Consider the following 17638-nt stretch of genomic DNA (forward strand, 5'->3'; position numbering starts at 1 on the left):
CTTCGTATCCTTTGGCTATCTTTTGCGTTGGCGACTGCTGCTAATTTAATAATATTTTGTTACTTTATAGGCCGAAGCGACAAGCTTGTTTACAAGCACCAAACATGCAACATGCAACAACCACTTTAATGGCGAAACAAACGAAAGAAAAATCAAAGAGAAACTTTGCTGGGGGAAAATACACAGAGAGAGAGAGAGAGAGAGAGAGGGGGGGAGGCCTCTTTAGCATTTCGCAAACTGCTTGCAACACAATGCGGTCGTAAGTTGTGGCATTTTGCGCACTTCCTGTCGGCTGTCCGACTGTCGTTCCTCTTCGGCTTCTGCTCCTGCTTCAACACCGACTGCTCCCCCACTTTGTGGTGCAAAAGTTGTGTTGTTTTTGTTGTCAGTTGTGGCTGCCACACGCACGCATTGCAGTTGTTATTTTTTTGCATAAACGTTAACTCGTTGGCTGCTTGTGCCGCAAAATGCGGCAGCAAGTGTTGCAATTCCATTTTCACTCTGATTTTCCATTTCCACTTTTCACTTTTCAACCGCCTACGAGTACCCCGCCCCGCCCCGCCCTGCCATGACACATAGACACATTTTAGTGTCCTGTTCCTGGCGCTCGTTTTGCATGCGATTACATTTTGTAATTTGATTGCAGAGGGTAGCTGTGTATCTCGGAGATACTTTCGTTGGAAAACTTTGTCCTTTGCGCTGAGGCCTTGCGTGTCTGTCTGCTAATTGAAAGAGGAATCCAAGGAATCACAGAAAATCAAGAAAATATCTGACAGGGAATAAACTTGTCCGCGTTAACCCCACCAATGACACTAAATGGGTTAGGGGTTAAGGCTGTGGGTTTTCCCTTCCATTGCCTGGCACTTCCTGCTTAGGCGGCACCTTCTTTAGCCCTCAACTGTAATTAGCTGTGAGAAAATAGCTCGGAGTAATCTCCAAGGCAATGTGTTCTTGCTACATCATCTAATCTAATCAAATGTGAAAAGGCAGGCACCACTTTATGGGTGCAACTTGCGTAATAACTTCCGTTCCATACTTTCCCCCGTGCATTCCATGCCGCCGTTGCTTCTGTTGCATCTTTCAATTAAATCAATTCCCTGGCTAATCAGAAAACCTTCTCTTTCCTTCGTTGCATATCCGCTTTTGGTGGCGAGTCATCGTACCATCATATCATCCTTTGCGCAGTCATTATCCCAAAAGACAGAACCAAAGGGGCACACAGATTCTCCCTCGCTTCTCTCTCTTGTTTTTCGTGTGTTCTGTTCTGATCTCTGTTCTTTTCTCTCTGTGTTTTTCTGAGTCTTCTCTGGTTTTTGGACCAGTTTGACAGGTGTTTTCTTGCCGCCAGCGAACTTCAAGCTCAATTCTATGCGACGTCTGTGTCGCCTCTTTTTCTGCTGTTGTTGTTTTTGTTGTTGTCTGTTCACTCGTGTTCCACTGTCTCTTGCTGTTTATTTGTTTTGGCTCTCAGTGGCGGGAGGTAGGGTATGGGTTTCGGGTCGGTCGTGTGGCGTCGGCGTCGGCGTCGGCGGATGCAAGCGGTTCGTTTTACTCGTATTTTAAATACGCTCTGACATCACAGCACAGAGAATCTCCATCTCCATCTCCATCTCGCATCTCACATCTCGCATCTGTATCTGCCTTCGTCTCTCTTTCTTTCTGCGTCTCTGCTTTAATTATAATTTATCTGACTTGTGCCTTAGTCGCCGTCGTCGTCTGTCGTCGTTGTTCGGCGGCATCCATCGACGACATCCCCACATCCCAACATCCACATCCACATCCACATCCAGAGCCGTGAGCGTATCTCAAAGTTTTTGACTTTTATCTGCTGCTGAATTGATGAGTATATAATAAGACTTTATTGGTCGAAAAGCGGCTTTCAGGAATTTCAGTTTCCCTTCAGAGTGGGGCAGCAGGAAGGGGGCTTGGCATGCCTGTTGCCTCTCCTGTCGCCTGTCTCCTGTCTCCTGTCGCCTGTCGTGGGTGTCTTTTCGCATTCTCTTCTCCTTCTGCGGATTGGCTGGGAGGATGTCCTTTGGGGCGAGAGCGTGAGAAACATTTCGATTCGGATTCGATGTGTCTCCACCCCGCCTGCCTGTCGCTGTGTTTTGTCCCGACAATGCATTTCTCTTGTTGCCACAAACAACAGCAAGAAAAGGGACAACAACAAACAGCGCGTATGCATTGGAATTTAAGACTTGCCACAGTGCCGGGCTGCCACTCCGCCTTCGAGCTCCTTTTTTGTGTGCTGCTTTTTTTGCAACGGAAATCAGTTTGCCACTCAACAGGCTTCACTTTTTTTCCCAGAGGGTTTCTTCTTTTGGTGTTTTGGGGGGTCAACTGGGAGTGGTGGGAGAGAGACAACACACACACACGTGCCAGCCATTCATTCAGCATTTAAAATTCGACAACAAACAAAACATTCATAAGACGAATGGATGGGGGATTTATGCATAAACATAATAATAACAAATAGCAAATAATAATTTGCATATTAATTTTAAAGATCGGCAGCTCGCTCCTCGTCCGCTTTAAGCCGCTCTTTCGCTCTCTTCTCTAGATGCTTTATATATAGAAAGGTGACTGAGAAAACTGTAAATATAATCGCTTAACAAATTCATGATTAAATGGAAGAAGATCTACAAGGCCTCCGCCTCTACTCCAACCAACAATCCATTGTCAGCCCATCGATTGGGCTGTGTCCCTGACTCCCCATTGTTTGACTCTGGAATCCCAAAGATGCTTTAGTGACACTTTTTCTCTAGCATAGAGAAGTGGCTAGGGGCACGGGGTTGGGGGGTTGGGGTTGGAGTTGGGGTGCTTGAGCGGCTTACACTTTGTTTACAATGTTTTCTCCACCTTCCAGCCACCTTCAGCCGCCCGCTTCTCTGCTGTTTGCTGCTGCTGCGTCAATATTGATCCATAAATAACACACAGAGATCTCCCCCAAAAACCCCGCACGAAAGACACTTGCCCCTCGGAGGAGACATTAGACGGCAAAAGAAGACGCAATCTTCGATGGACCGATGCTCCGAGCCGATGGTCACGTCTCAAGTGAAAATGGTTTTTAAGTGGAGGCGAATGTCTAGTGAAAATTAAACTGTCCCTTGGGGTGCCCATGGTTAAGACTCGTACCTGTTCCCGAGGCCAGAAACAAAACAAAACTTCAGAGAGCGCGGGACAACTTCTTTAGAGCCCTTCTTGCGAGGATGAAATGCCGCGCGAACAGTCCCAAAAGCCGAAAAGTGTCAACTCTAATTGCCTTAAGCCTTGTCCGCCCAAAAGGAGAGACAAGAGTCAAGAGACACGAGAGAGAAGCGATGAGGAACGAGGGAATGCAGATGCTGGCTGGTGGCTGCTGGCTGCTGCCTTGACTGCCTTGCCTTGACTCCCCCACTCCCAAGAGTCGGCACTCTTTTTGGTCAGAGCGGGGCAGTGGTCTCCGCTGGTCTCTGCTGGTCTCCGTTGTTGTCTGGTTGTCAAATATTTAACATTGACTTTGGCTTGCGCTTGCGCAAATACTAATAAAATTTCGGTTAATTTTTCGTTCCACACGTTCTTTGTACATCTTTTATTTATTTGCTGTTTGCACTCTGTTCGAGCACTCGACTGTAATGGATTTGTTGGCATGAAGATATTTCATCTCTCTTTTTGGGCAACCACTTGGCAGTGGAAGAAAGTCTCCCGACTGAGACAATGGGTCAGCAGGCAGCATAACATAAATTAGGCAGCCGCCAAAGTGTTTGCTTTGCGATTCCCAATCCCCCACTCAAGAGGGGGAACTCAAAAACAAGTTCCTCCCCTACAAAACGTTAAAGTGGAGCTCGTAAAGAACAATTACAATTAAGTTTTATGCGACAGACATTTGCACGGTGCATTTTCATTTTCATTTTCATTTCCATTTTCCAATTTCATTGCTTATAAAATCAACTAAAATATTGGCGCCAACAGGTTTCCTTTCAGTCTAATCACAAAACGACACACCGAAAGATCCAAAGTGGAGCTGAGCTGTGGACTGAAGTGGTTCCCGTCTTTGCTCGTGACTCAGAAAAAAAAAACGAACGAAACTTTATGCAATTTGTTTGTCGTTTAACCACCCACCACCCACTGGGTGGTTAGCTGGTTATCAGGCCACTTATCGGGAACCCTACTGCCGTCGCTCGTCTAATAAATAGAATTGTTTTTTGTTAGTGCCCAAGAAATTTATGAATTGCGCGACTTCTGACGACTTGTGACGTAAATCGAAGGCCTTTCCTGCCGCCTTCATGCTGCCGCCGCCGCTTCTCGCACTCTATCTATCTGTATGGATCGTGTGGCTGGCTATATACTCTCCACATATAGGCCCCCACACTGATAAGCCGCACACCACTGACCATGTGCGGTGGGTGGGCTCACAATCATCGCACAATCTCCCAAGGAATAAGTACAATTTCCCCCACCAGCCACCAGCAACCCACCGGCCAATTCCGATTTTAATTTCAATTCCGTTCTGAATTATTGTTTTCGTTTCTATTTTTTCTCCCTTTCTCTGTGTTTGTTTGTGCCTCTTTAATGTTCATTCAATCCCTAATCAGCAATCTATGTAGTCCAATGACGTTAATTGAAACTACTCGAGATTAAAACGTTGTTTTCAAGTGCTGTTGCGGTGTGTGGTGAGCGGTTTGAGTACGTACGCTTAAGCTTAAGGCTATCGTTTGGTGTGCCAAATAAAGTTCCTAATTTTCATTGAAAACCTCAAGACAGGACGCTGCTGATAAACTGTTAATCATGGGAACAACTTCTACCGCAAAAAGCGGAGACGGCACACCACATGCTTTGTGCTTTGGCATTTCCATGGAACTCCACAGTCTGATTTTTGTTTGGATTTAATTTCGAATGCTAATTGAAGGGGTGGTGTGTTGCCCACACGGAGATTAGTGCTTCGATCGCTAGATCCACCATTGGGAGGGCGTAACTCCCCCAGTAACTGTCGCTGTCTCGGCTGGTGGGGGCTCTAATGAAAAACAAAACGTTTATCAAATGCATGATAACAACGCTTGTCCCCGCACCAGCGTCGCCCTATCAGATGTCGAATACGACTGACTGCCACTAAGGTGTTAAACTCTTTGCAACTATTGGGGCAGCAGACCGAGCGACCGACCGATGCTTTGTTGTGTCCGTTTGTCTCTTTGTTTTATTGTTTAACGCATTATAATTAACATCTACCCCAACATCAACTCTAGAGATCTCTAGAGGTCTCTCTCTCTCCCTTGCTGATTGTCTCTCTCTCTATCTTTTATTTTTTAACGCACTCGTGATGATTGAATTTTAAGTTAAGCTTTGCTTTCTGTGGCCCCCCTGTCTAACCTCTGTTAATGTAACGCCTAACCTCTAGGGGTCTCTGGCGTAGACCTTCTTCCTCTTGTTCTCCCTCGCTGCCGAGGCACGACTAATCCAAATCAAATGGCTTCTCCAAATCAATTCGTTTTCAATCGTTTAAAGTTAATTAACGCGCCAGTATTTTTATTTCACTTTACACACACTCAAACACACACATTCCGCTCTCACTCCCCCTCCGCCGCCACCGCCTGACGCTTCTCCTTCTTTCTCTCGCCTCCTTTTGTTACACGCCTTTTGTTTTGCTGTAAATGTATTTTATGTTTTTTTTCTCTTCTTTTTTCTTAGTCGCTTTTTTGTGTTTTGTTGTTTTTTCTGTATTGTGTGCACTTTTTTTGTACACTTCCAACGTCTCAATTTCAATGCGCGCTCTTTTGTTGTTGTTGTTTTTTTTTGGTTTGTATTAAAATTGTTAATTTAAGGCTGTGTCTGAAATGAATTAACCAATGAACCGGAGACCCCAAGCGGGCAGTCGCAGTCCCCCGCCTTTTGTGGGAGGCAAGGAGCAGCAAAGAACTAGAGCGGGCAGCGTTGGGGTGCGGTGTGGGGTGAGGTGTTTTTGTATGAAAATGCAAATCGTTTGAGTTGACGTTGGATCGGTCTGTAGGTAGGACCCCGCTTTGGAAATGGCGTCGCAATGCGCGGGTGATGGGTGATGCGACCTCCTCCCCCTACTTCCACATTCACTCCCACTGTGTGGCGGCTGCCGGGTGCCTGCAGTCAGCCTGCTTTATATGCCACAAAGCAGTGGCAGACGTCTCTCCGTTCATCATATATGGCTCGGTGCGTATAAAGCCAGAAGGAGCTGGCCAGCGTCACCGAGACACCGAGACACCGAGACACCGAGAGATCCGAGACATTCGATCGAGTCGATCGACTCGACTCGACGACAGAGCCCAGAGTAAAACAGTGAAAAAATCACTTGGCAGAGTCGCGCGCGACATATTGAGAAATGTGCAATAGCCTAATGTCCATTTAAGGCATCACTTTTCATGGCAAGTTGCATTTATCGCTGATCGAATCGGATCGTAGAAGATCGCACAGTAGAGGGGAACGCAGAGAGGGGCGAGGATCGGTGAGCGATGATCGCCGCTGTCTCGTTCGCAAGGCAATCGATCAAACAGTCAGTGTAGCAGAAGGAAAACTCTGTTGGAAAATGCGCTACCCAAAGTCAGCATACAGAGTCCTCTGTAGCTCTAGAATTGCATGATATTCGAGGGTATTCAGTCGCATGCTAATTGTGCGAGAGGTGTGAGAGATCGATACAAAAACAAACTGGAGATCGACAGTGGACAGTCCAGTCTACTTTTTGTAGGAGTTGCCAAAACAGGAACACAACATCGAAACGATCCTCGGCACCCCGCGCATGCCAGAGAGTTGCCAGTAGGCAGGAGGCAGTTTCTGTTTGCTGCAGCGTTGCGTCTTGCCTTTAAATGGTATAAATTACCAATGAATGACATACGATTTAATTGCCTCTCGACTAAGCAGCAAGCAGCTAGCAGCAAGTTGCAACTTCTGCTGCATACAGATCAGACCGTTGAGACGTTGTTGCTGCATGCAACTCTCTTCTGCCTCTTGGTTGCTGTTGGCTGTCGTTTGCCGTTGCTGGGAATTAATTAATATTGCACTTTTGAAGCGCGTGCATACAAATTTGTCAGCAATGCAGCAGCAGCAGCAGCAGCATCAGACTCTGCCTCAGCCTCAGACTGCATCTGCAGGTGAAGACGACAATTGGCATAGTTCACATAAAGAGTGGCAGAGAGAGAGATAAATATGGCTAGCAGTGGCAATTAAAATTGTCCAAATGAACAGACTAACTAGAAATGGCACTAAGACTACAACTAAAGATACTGAAACTGCGTTCGAGGCTAAGGCTAAGGGTCCACACAGCACCATTCCATCCCATCCCATCCCATCCCATCTATCGCTTTGCTCTGGTTGTGCGTCAATTTGCCTCTCTCAGCTCGATCGTGGCTCGATCTGAACAATCAGCGATGTCAAGTCAAGTCGTTTCATGGATTGACGTCAATTCCTGCTTCTCGTACCGTACTGTCTGCTGATTGGAGGAGCCAACAGCATCATCCACTATGAGGGGGGCCTGTTGTGCTGATATGAATTCTCCTCCATCATCATCATCATCATTCATAGGTGCACTCCACACACAAACAATACAATATTTACATATATTTCTATTCCTATATTGTATTTATTTATGGCTGATATTACGCTGAGTACGCGCTGCCGTAAAACGATCTACATACTTGGCTCGAGTAATTAGATCTATAATATTTTTGACACATTTTGCTAAGCTTTTTTTTTTGCGCTGAGCCCAGCAAATTGATTGACTAACTCCTGAAGTGTCGGACTGCCTGAGTGATTGCTTGATTGAGTGAGTGAGTGAGTAGTAAGCCGTCGGCAAAGCACGGCCATGCTGCGATCACTTACCTCTTTTTGCTTTTATTTTGATGATGATTTGCTGATGATTATCCAAGCATTATCCAAATGGTGGAACTCTGCAACTGGCCGCAACGTTGGCCCTCTGGCTATCTACGACGTTCGCGCACATTTAACAATAATTCGAATAATTCTCTCTAAATTGCTAAAATATATCTCAAAAATATCACACTTTTTTCTCTTGTTGTTTTAGCTTTTCCTTCTTTCTGTTGTTGCGTGTTGTTTGCGTGTTTAACGGGTTGTATTACGGACTGATTACCGGATTCCTCTCTGGACTATACTCTGTGACTGTGTGTCCGTTGATGCTTTTCATTTCATTTCATTTTATTTTATAATTGATATAAATATCATAATAACGCATAAACTTTATACGTTAGATTTTTGTGTGGATTTCCGCTTATTTTGTAAGACACTTTTGTTTGGGCAAAAAACACTTTTTTCACTTGATTTTCATTGGGATTTTTACAAGGGATTTTTCTTGGGTTTCTAATGGGTATCCGTTTTCGAGAGCGTTTTTCTTTAGGATGTTGCACGCGCGATCATTGGGAGTTGCAGTGTGTACGTGTGTGTGTGTGTGTGTGTGTGTGCGTGGTGTTGCAACTTCGCTTCGCTCGTGTGTTCTGTTCTCTCGGATACTACGACGTCGTCGTCGCGCCTTCACCGTCTCGTCGCGTCAACGTGCGAATAACAAATAACACGAAAACGTATGAACAAATTTTCACAGCAAAGCCAAAGACATTTTCCCGACGTCGCGTCGTCGTCGTCGTCGTCGTCGTTGTTGCTGGCGTCGGCGTCGGCTTCGGCTGCGCTTCGGGGGCTGCACCAACACCAACGCAAAAGGAACCACCAACCACCACCAACACTCGCAGCACCACCACCAGCAGCAGCAGCAGAGAGAGCGCGCGAGTGAGGGAGAGAATGAGATGAGATTGCAACTGCAGCAGTTGTTGCACGCACAACAATTTCAAAAGATACGAAACGAAACGTTTTTTTGTTTTGGGGGCACAATCTAAGACGAGGCTCGCGCGATGCTTCGTTTGTGCGACGGCTCTGGAAGAGTGGATTTCTGTGTGTGTGGAGCGTGGAGCGCGTGCGGGCCTCTTGACGTTGGAACCTGAACCGAGACACTGAAACTGCCAGCAAGAAACTGGCGCAAGCCAGCAGCGGCCTTTTCTAAGTAGAATCCGACCGAGACACAAACACACAGATACTCCACACACATACACACATACACTCTTCGTCTACCGGTATGTGTGTGTGGCCTCTCATTCGCCGGATAAAGCGTTGGGGAGAGCAAGAGAGTGTGAGAGAGAGAGAGGAAGAGGAAGAGGGAGAGAGCGGGTGGGAGAGCAAGGCCTGGCTCCACAGTAGCACGTGGGAGCACTCGGAATCGCTGGCTCCACCGAAAAACAGCTGTTGTTGGAGCAGAGTCGAACGAAGTATTGGTGCAGCAGCAGCAGCAGCAGCAGCAACGGCAGCAGCAGTGGGAGCTGCTCTTGGAGCCTACTCGGCATTGGCATCGGTGTGTCGGTGTATCATTGTATAGGTGTCGGCGTTGGAGTCTTCGCTCGTATCTCGGTATCTCGGTGTTGGCGTTGGTGTCGGTGTCGGTGACTCCCCCTCATCAATCCGACAGTAGAAGCAGCAGCAGCAGCTCCGACGGCAGTGGCAGCGTCAGTTGTAGTTGTTGTTTATGGCTGCGTGGGCTTCTAATTGCTCAAAACTCTATGCCAATGGGGGGACTCGGCTGCATTTGGCGCTTTTGCCGTTTGCTGGTTTGCCTTTTGCTTTTGCCTTTTGTTGTTGCGAAAGCGAGCTCCGGAATAGGCGCCTCCCACTTTGCGTGGCTTTTGTGGATTATATAAGACAAGTAGATACTCGCAGTCGTAGGAGCAAAGCGAAAGGAAAGAAAGAGGATGTACAGAATGGGAAGGCATATCCTACACGGATTGCTGCTGGCAAAATATGTAGCTATAATATGGGTTTCTTTGGTCAAACCTTTGGGTTATTTCTGTGGTAATTTTCTACCCAATAAGTTACTTTTGTGGATTATCTTTGAGGCCTGATTGCACTGATAAGAACGTGACGGGTTCTTCAAAGGTGTTTAAATGACTGGAAGACACTTTTACTATGGCAGCTTGTTCTATCATGGAAAATTTTCAGCTTATTAATTACATTTTAAATGCTCATTAGAGAAGATGATAGCTTTGTAATGTTTTAGGTGTGGTTTTGGCACTAAACAATGCCGTTTCACTAAGTTTATTCTAGTCGTAAATACATTTTCGAATGCTTTTTAACAGAAAATGTTTAATTCATATTTGTGTGGGATTATTTTTACCATTTTCATAGCTAAATATGAATCTAATTGTAAGATTTAAGTCTCATTGACTTTTCATTGAGTTTTTGTACTTGAAAATGCAGCAACTCGCTATTAAAAGAAGCTTCTTTAGCTGCAAAAGTGTTTTCTGTACATATTCAAAACTATATATGAGTCGCTATCGATCATAAAAAGATACAATTGTATCCATTACATGCCCCAGAAATCACCAAATACACTTCCAAGTACTCAAATTAGCTTCGACCATGAAAATACCATAAATTAATCTGCGAGTACTTATCCTTTACATACATATTTGCAACTCTATCAAATGTCTACCAACTGCCCGATACATCTGAGTGCTTGAGTTGTCAAAATACAAGTCTTCAAATGCCTTGCGACACTTGGCAGCTGCAATTGTTTCTGTTATAATATTGATAGTATCATTATAGAGCAGAGAATGCAATGAATGGCTAGCCAAAACCTTTTGTCTCAAATCACATCACAAATTGCATTACGAGTAAATGGAAAGAAAATCTCTGACGATTGACTCTTGACTGAGCTACGACCACGACAATGGCCGGATAAAATGAACGGATAAAACGACGCGCGCGCTCTCTCAAGTGCCACAGACACAGATACACGCTCTTGCTCTCTCTCTCTCTCTCTCGCACACTCTTGGCTCTCTCTCACTGTGTGTGTGGACAAATGCCGGCAAAACAACTTCAGCCTGAACTTGAAATGAAATGCCGATGCAGAGAGCGGGCGGGCACGCTCTCTCGAGTGCTGCGCTCTTTTTGGCCCTGACTGTGTGTGTGTGTGTGTGTGTGTGTCCGCAGCTGCCGAATGCTGCTCGAGTATCTGTGTTGACAAAACACACAAAAAAAGGTAGGAAAACAGCAGCAGCGGAGGCGCAAAACCAAAAGCATGCCGCAGCAGCAGCAGCAGCAGCAGAAACGGCAGCAGCAACAGCAGAAGCAGTCGCAGTGGCTACAACAATACAATTTGTGAATGAACGAATAGTAGCCACACCAATACCAGTGTGCCACTCACACAGATACGACCACACACACACAGTCGCTCACTCCCCTGGTGTGGTGGTGTGCGTGGATTTGTGGGCAGGGAAATAAAAACGAGACGCGAAACGCGTTTACGCGATTCGTACAGAAATTTTGTTGGCGGCAGCCCCGCAGCCAGCAGCAGCCGAATGTAGGTGTATGCAGATGTATGCTGTATATGTGTGTGGCTGTTGTGGGTTGGGGGTCGTTGTGTATTGGAACAACTACAACAATGAATTATTGAAATGAGAAGGCGACAAAAACCAAAATGGTGTAGGCCAAAGTGGCCAAGAACGGGCCACGATCGCTAGACAGAGGCAGCGACAGAGGGGGAAGGGTATACACAATCACCCGACAGATTGACACAACTGATTTGTTGATGAAGTCTGCTTTGCCGTTTTTGGGCGACACTCCAGCTGCCTGCCCCTCAGCCCGAGTGCCGTGCCTGTCGTGTGAGGAGGGGTGGGCTGGGCTGGGCAGTTGGTGCATTCTCCGCCCGAAGCCTGCCCCGTGGAATCACACAGCCTAAAGGTAAAAGTTCTCTGCAGCTGCAGCGGAATGTTCGCTCAAAACAGATTCCTTCACTTTGAGTCTTTTGTGTCCGAAATCTTCCCACGGTTTTGCGTCCCAGCATCGTCATTGTCGCCCTCTCAGCCCTCTCAGCCATTGTGTTGTCGCGGCCACCCCATCAGCAGCAGCAGCAGCAGCAGCACCGCCGCCCGCCACCACCACCACCATCACCACCCGAAGGCCGAACCACCCCACCAGAGAACACACAGAGGAGATCCCGTTGTGTGCTGCAACCCCCGTAACAGTTTTTTGGCGGGAAATCCTCCTCTACGATCACTCGTCTTGAGGCAAGTTTCTCAAACAACAAAAGACGGCCCAAGATCGCGGGGATTTATGCGGCCTGAGGCAACATCCAGCCAAGGCGAAGCCACCCCTGGTGGCACAGCTTTACTTCTGCTGTACCTGAGCCTCCTGCTGCTCCTTTTTTGGGCCTCCTTCTGGCATGCCTACCTCCGCCTCCTCCTACCATTTCTTGTGCTGCGATTACCACTACTCCTCCTTCCATTCCTCAGCTCTGATTCTTCAATTTCCCCCTCTTCCCTTTTGGCCCTAATGATGGCCCTGGCAACGCAATGGGAGGGCGACAGCCAGCGGCAAAAAACTGCGTGGCTGTCGTCGTCGTCTTTGGCTTTTCCATTCATTAGAATCGAAGCCGTAACGAACACACAATTTTCAATTAAGCGCACGCAAAATTTGCATGTGCAACTGCAACAGCAACTGCTGCAACTGACACTGACACTGCCACTGCGGCAATAACCATAAAAGTGAATGACATGGAGGTGACGCCAGCCAGAAGATTAGAGCAGCAGCTCCTCCCGGTGTCAGGCGCCAATTAAAAGCAAGAAAATCTAATTTGCATGCGCCTCAGAGGCGCACAGAGAGAGAGAGAGAGATAAAGTGAGATTCCCACGGATAAGATTCCTCTCCAGCTGGAGGAGACACGTGTAAGGCTTGGAGATTTATTTGCCACAGCTGCACGGAGACGGAGAGCGAGAAACACAGTTAAGAAGTCAGCGGATTTATGGGCTAACCAAAACTAAAACTGAAATAAAGCTGAAATTTCAGCTGAGAACTTAAATGTGGAGAGAGAGCGAAAAGCTGGAGAGTCAATCAATCTTTTGCTCTTCACACATTGATTGATTGACGATGGATGCCAGTGGATGGGATGAATGCAAAGCCAAACCCTCAATCAAAGCAATTGTAATTGCAGCTATTAGGCAAGGTTTATTGGCCCAAAAGTATGCAGCAACAGCTTTTAGAAGCTTGTTTTAGTCATCTATCATAACCTCAGCTCCCCTTTCCTGTATTCTTTAGATTGAGGGAAGCAATTAAGCGTTTTCTTGCTGCTCATTTTTCACTCAAGTCTGTTTTTTTTTGAGGGAGCCAAGATCTTATCAAAGTACTTTGCACTTCCTCCAACACACAACAAAAGACACAACATTCAAGCTCTGCCCTGCCAACAGACAAGCAAACGACTACCAAAACATGAAGCTTAAATCACGCGCACGCCCCAGAAATCTTTAGCAGAAGATCTGCTGCTGGAAGTGGCAGACAAATCTACAAATGATTTACCTACAGCGTTGCGGCAGACACAGCAGTTTCTTTTGGGTTGTGTGTGGGGGATTCATTTCATTCACAAAAAGAAGCAAAAACTAAAAGCCAAAAACTGTTTTGTTGTCTTAATGAAAATCTCTCACTTGAAAGAACGGAAGAGGAAGGTCGCCGACTGGCAAAAAGAAAAAGAAAGAGAAAACTTTAACGACATTCGTCTCGAGGGCTGTGGGGCGTGCGTTCTCCCTCCCCCGTTTGGGTTTAATTGATTTTGCTGTTCGTTGGGTAAATGTTTAGTGGCAGTCATTAAATTAAATCACTTTACTCGAGCCTCCTCTGTACTGCCTGTTGTTGGTTCTGGCAAAGATTTTTCCAATCGGCAGCAGCATCCGCTGCAGAAACCGATGGCTGACTGACTGACTGGCTTTTCCAGCATTTTCTCACGTAGCTTAAATGGCTTAATAACCCAATCCCAATGCAACATTTTGCGGCGAGAGAGCTTTAAGTTGTTGGTAATCGATGGCCACCCTCTCTCTCTCTCTCTGCTCTCTTGCCCGCTTCCGGTCTGCGGCTGCCAGTTGGCATGCAGTGGGGTGTCCCAACGCATGAATGGAGCAGGGCCCCAAAGAATGAATGAATGAATGGAGGCTATCGTGTGGTTTGTGTGTTAGAAATGCCATAAAAAAACATGCTGCAACAGCAGCATAAAATTGATTTGATTGCCACTCGTTTGTTTGTGGCAGAACGATGATCGTAGAATCTGAAGTAGAAGCAGAAGCTGTTGCTGTTGCTGTTGCTGTTGCTGGAAGGAACAACCTATCCTACACCCGCCTGAGAGTCTGTGACTCTGCAGGCAGCGTTGCCTCGTAAAACCTCAGAGTCAGCTTCCAGATGTAGGCCGAACCACTTTGATGAGAGCTTGATGGAGTCTCTCCAGTGCCACCAGACGACTACACCCAGCTACAGCTACAGCTACAGATTAAGATTGAGATGAGGACTGGGATTGGGATTGGGATTGTGGCCCAAAGACTCTTCAACTCTTCGACTCTACGCGGCCACATTTAGAGATTAACTGGTTTTATTGCTCGATTGGCTATAATATCTTTTATTTACGAGTCTCTCGGGCTAATTTGAATTTTCAACGTTTTCTTTCCTTTTTTTTCAACCTTTTTAGATGCTTTTGGCAGCGACTCTTGGCTGTGGCCCATGCTGCTCTGGCACTGACTTTGACTGTCTTTCTATGGTTTCCCACACTTTGAACAGGTGAATGGTTTGATCATCATCCAGAAAGGTATTCATGTGAGTGTTTTGTGAAAGATATTTTTTGATCGCATGATTGTTATATTTTTATTGGTAGAAGGCAGAAACGTTTGCTCTCTCGTATATATTATTCATCGATTGAAACGCTTCAGTTTTGTTTTCTTGTTTGTTATTGTTGGTCGGACTGCTGCTGCCGTCGTGTGTGTTTCGTTTATGATTTTAAGCTCATTTCTCCACTCGAATGGGCACTCGCCTGCCCTCTCCCTTTGAGCATTTAATGGTTTAATTTTTATTCGAATAAACAGTTAATGTTATGCCAAGTGGCAAAAGGTAGCTGTGGGAGTCGCCTTAAGGCGTATATGTACATAATTTATGCCACACAGCAACATTGAAAATGGAAAGACTTAGGCAGCAAACTTGCAACCAAAAGGCGCAGCTTCTGGCTGCCTCTAATGATGATGTAGCATGCCGCTTATGCGCGGATTAAATATGCTCTCCATCCTCCATTTCCCTAGGGTTTACACAATAACAAAATCACAGCTAAAGAAGCTCTTTTGAGAATTTTCCCAGCGGCAGCTGCAAAGCTTTTTTTTCTGTGTCCTCTCCAGAAATTCCCAAATTGCGCAGCAATAACAAAAAAAAAGTTATAGATACAAATTGAAGCAGCTGCGGCGGCATTCGTTTCGTTGTCTCCTCCTGCTGCTGCTGCTCCTTGCGGTACCTTCCTTTTGTGCGCCTTTTTTGTTTCGGTGTCGCAGAGGGAGGAAGATGGTCCCAGGGCTGGATTTTGGGGTGGCGGAAGGAGTACTGAGAACCGCAGCAAAGGAGCAGCCGTTCCGTTCTGTTGGTTGCTTGTCAATCCTGTTCATTTTTTGGGGTGGCGTAGGATCAGCGTCGTAGAACGGGATCGTAGGCAGGCAGGAAGGCTCAGAGGCGCAACTTAAGTGCGCAGTTTCCTTGAGGAAAGCAACTCAAGGGGTGGTGCTGGCGGTGGGTTGGGGTTCTCATAACTCGTTTTCCCAAAAAGGACAAGGACAGCTGTAAGATATTCCCAGCAGCCGCGTGACACAATGATAAATAGATTTAGAGGAGGAAGAGGCAGCCGGCAACACCCGCTGAACGTCTCCATTCTCCTCTCTGATTCTCTCTTTTTCTCTTTCTCTTTCTCTTTCCCTCTCTGTATATATTTATGTCATTAAATTTAAGCATTTTCGTTTAGGCCATTGAGTTGCGTCTCTGCCCAACCTGTGATTAAGTTTTGGCCCTCGACTGTCTGTCTCTTTGAGGCTGGCAATTGCATGCCACAGCTAATAGTTGCAGGCTCTCCGCTGCCTCTGTCTCTGTCTCTGTCTCTGCCTCTGAAATTCATATGAAATTATAAACGTTTTAGTTTTATTGTGCGTTTCGTTTTGAGTCCCTCGGCCAGTGTCCAGCGTCGGAGGAGGCGGTGGCGGTGGCGGTGGCGAATGACTGTGGCTGTAGCCCCCATAGCAGTGATAAATGTTTCCTACGCCAAGGTATTTCACCCGCGGCATCAAGCTGGCTGTAGCAGCCACAAATGGCTGTGGCAGCGGGAATCATACAAATGCAAATTTAATTGTAGTTTGCCGCAGCAGCATCGCATCTCCCAGTGGCATCCACACACATCTCAGGGCTCTCCTCGTGCAAAATGAATGCTTTCAGCATGGCACGCAATTTAAGTGGGCGGATGGCTGGCCGCGGGGCATGGCATATGCCAAAAAAAAAAAACAACAACCGAAAACGAATTCATTTGAATTTCTTTAAATGTTTCTTTTCGACGTGTCTCGTGTTGTGTCTCTGCTTTGTGTCTCTGCCTCCGCCTAACGGTAGTTAGTGGCATCCAAATACTCCACCTCCTCCTGCTGCTGTTGCATCCTCATCCTGCTACGCCTCCAATCTAATCGGCTGCCGCTGCTGCTGCTGCTGCTGATTCTGGGGCAAGTTTTTCAGCGTCTGGCGATAATAGAGGCATGGAGAGCTCACGCAATGCCACACCGCTCCTTGGTCTGCTGTGTGGCGTCTCGCATATGTCAGCAGTCGTGGCTTGCACTTGTTCATGCCCCTCCCCTCCTCCAGCACTCTTTCCTAATTGCAATTGCAATTAAAACTAGAAATTACCCACACAGATGGCTGCTGCTGCTGCTTCATTTCTGACACCTTTTTCCGCTTTTCCATTGGTTAACCGCAAACATTCGTAGATCCTTTTCCCTCTCGCCTTTGGCTCGTGCAGACTCTGCCCTGTCAGCTGTTCCCTATCACAGATTTTCCACGAGGCCGACTTCTGTTTTTTCGCGCCAACAACTTCTTAAGTCGATCTGCTCATGCCTCTGCTGCTGCACAACAGCTGGCTGGCTCATCTGCAGCGCAAACAAAGGTATTGCTTGTTTGCCCAAGAGGTCAATAATCCCAGCAGCAGTCAGCGCAGAAACCCAGAGCCAACGAAGCGAAGGAGCTGCTTGTAGGTGGAGAAATGCATGCAGAAATATTTGTCCAAAAAGGGAGCACTTCTCGCAGTTTGGGAGGTTCTGTTGAGAGCAAAAAGTATCTGAAAATTATAGTTCCCTTCCTCAATCTTTTCACTGTATCTTCTAGGACTCTTCCTTCTGGGCCTCTCCCTTCTAGCACTCAAAGGCACTTCCCCCTTGCAATTCCGCTACGAAATCAATTTCCTTCCCCTTGAAAAAGTCTTCTCTATGCCATACCACAATCGCATATACTTATCCCCTCGCGATTCGATCTGTTTCTGATGTCATTAGCGTTGCATACAAATATGCAACATTCGAGTGACACATGCGGGTGCGCCTCAACAGCAAAGAACTCTACGCTCTAAGGGATGCAAGGGGACAAATCTGAGAGCATCAAAGGTGCTGCTGCAAGACGTGCGACAGGGAACGAGGAGGAGTAGGTAAAAGGTAGCAAACGAAAGGTAGGAAATTTTGGATGTTATTGTATGGCAGAAACACACCGGGCCGTGGATAATAATAACAAAAATGTGGCAGTGGGGGCAGAGTGAAAGAGACAGAGAGAGAGA

At 46.6% G+C, this 17638-nt stretch overlaps 1 protein-coding gene across 1 annotated transcript in view; it reads right to left on the bottom strand.

The window, feature by feature from the left end:
* The window catches only part of LOC117586975 (zinc finger protein 1), a 28749-nt gene extending 19789 nt beyond the window's left edge, over positions 1 to 8960 (bottom strand). Inside the window, exon 1 of the mRNA XM_034277354.1 lies at positions 7822 to 8960. The gene's annotated coding sequence lies outside the window, so the exon portion shown is untranslated. The remainder of the gene's footprint in view (positions 1 to 7821) is intronic.
* Between the last annotated feature and the right edge of the window lie 8678 nt (positions 8961 to 17638).

This window comes from Drosophila guanche, unplaced genomic scaffold (assembly GCF_900245975.1).
Source record: "Drosophila guanche unplaced genomic scaffold, DGUA_6, whole genome shotgun sequence".
Taxonomy (NCBI): Eukaryota; Metazoa; Arthropoda; class Insecta; order Diptera; family Drosophilidae; genus Drosophila; species Drosophila guanche.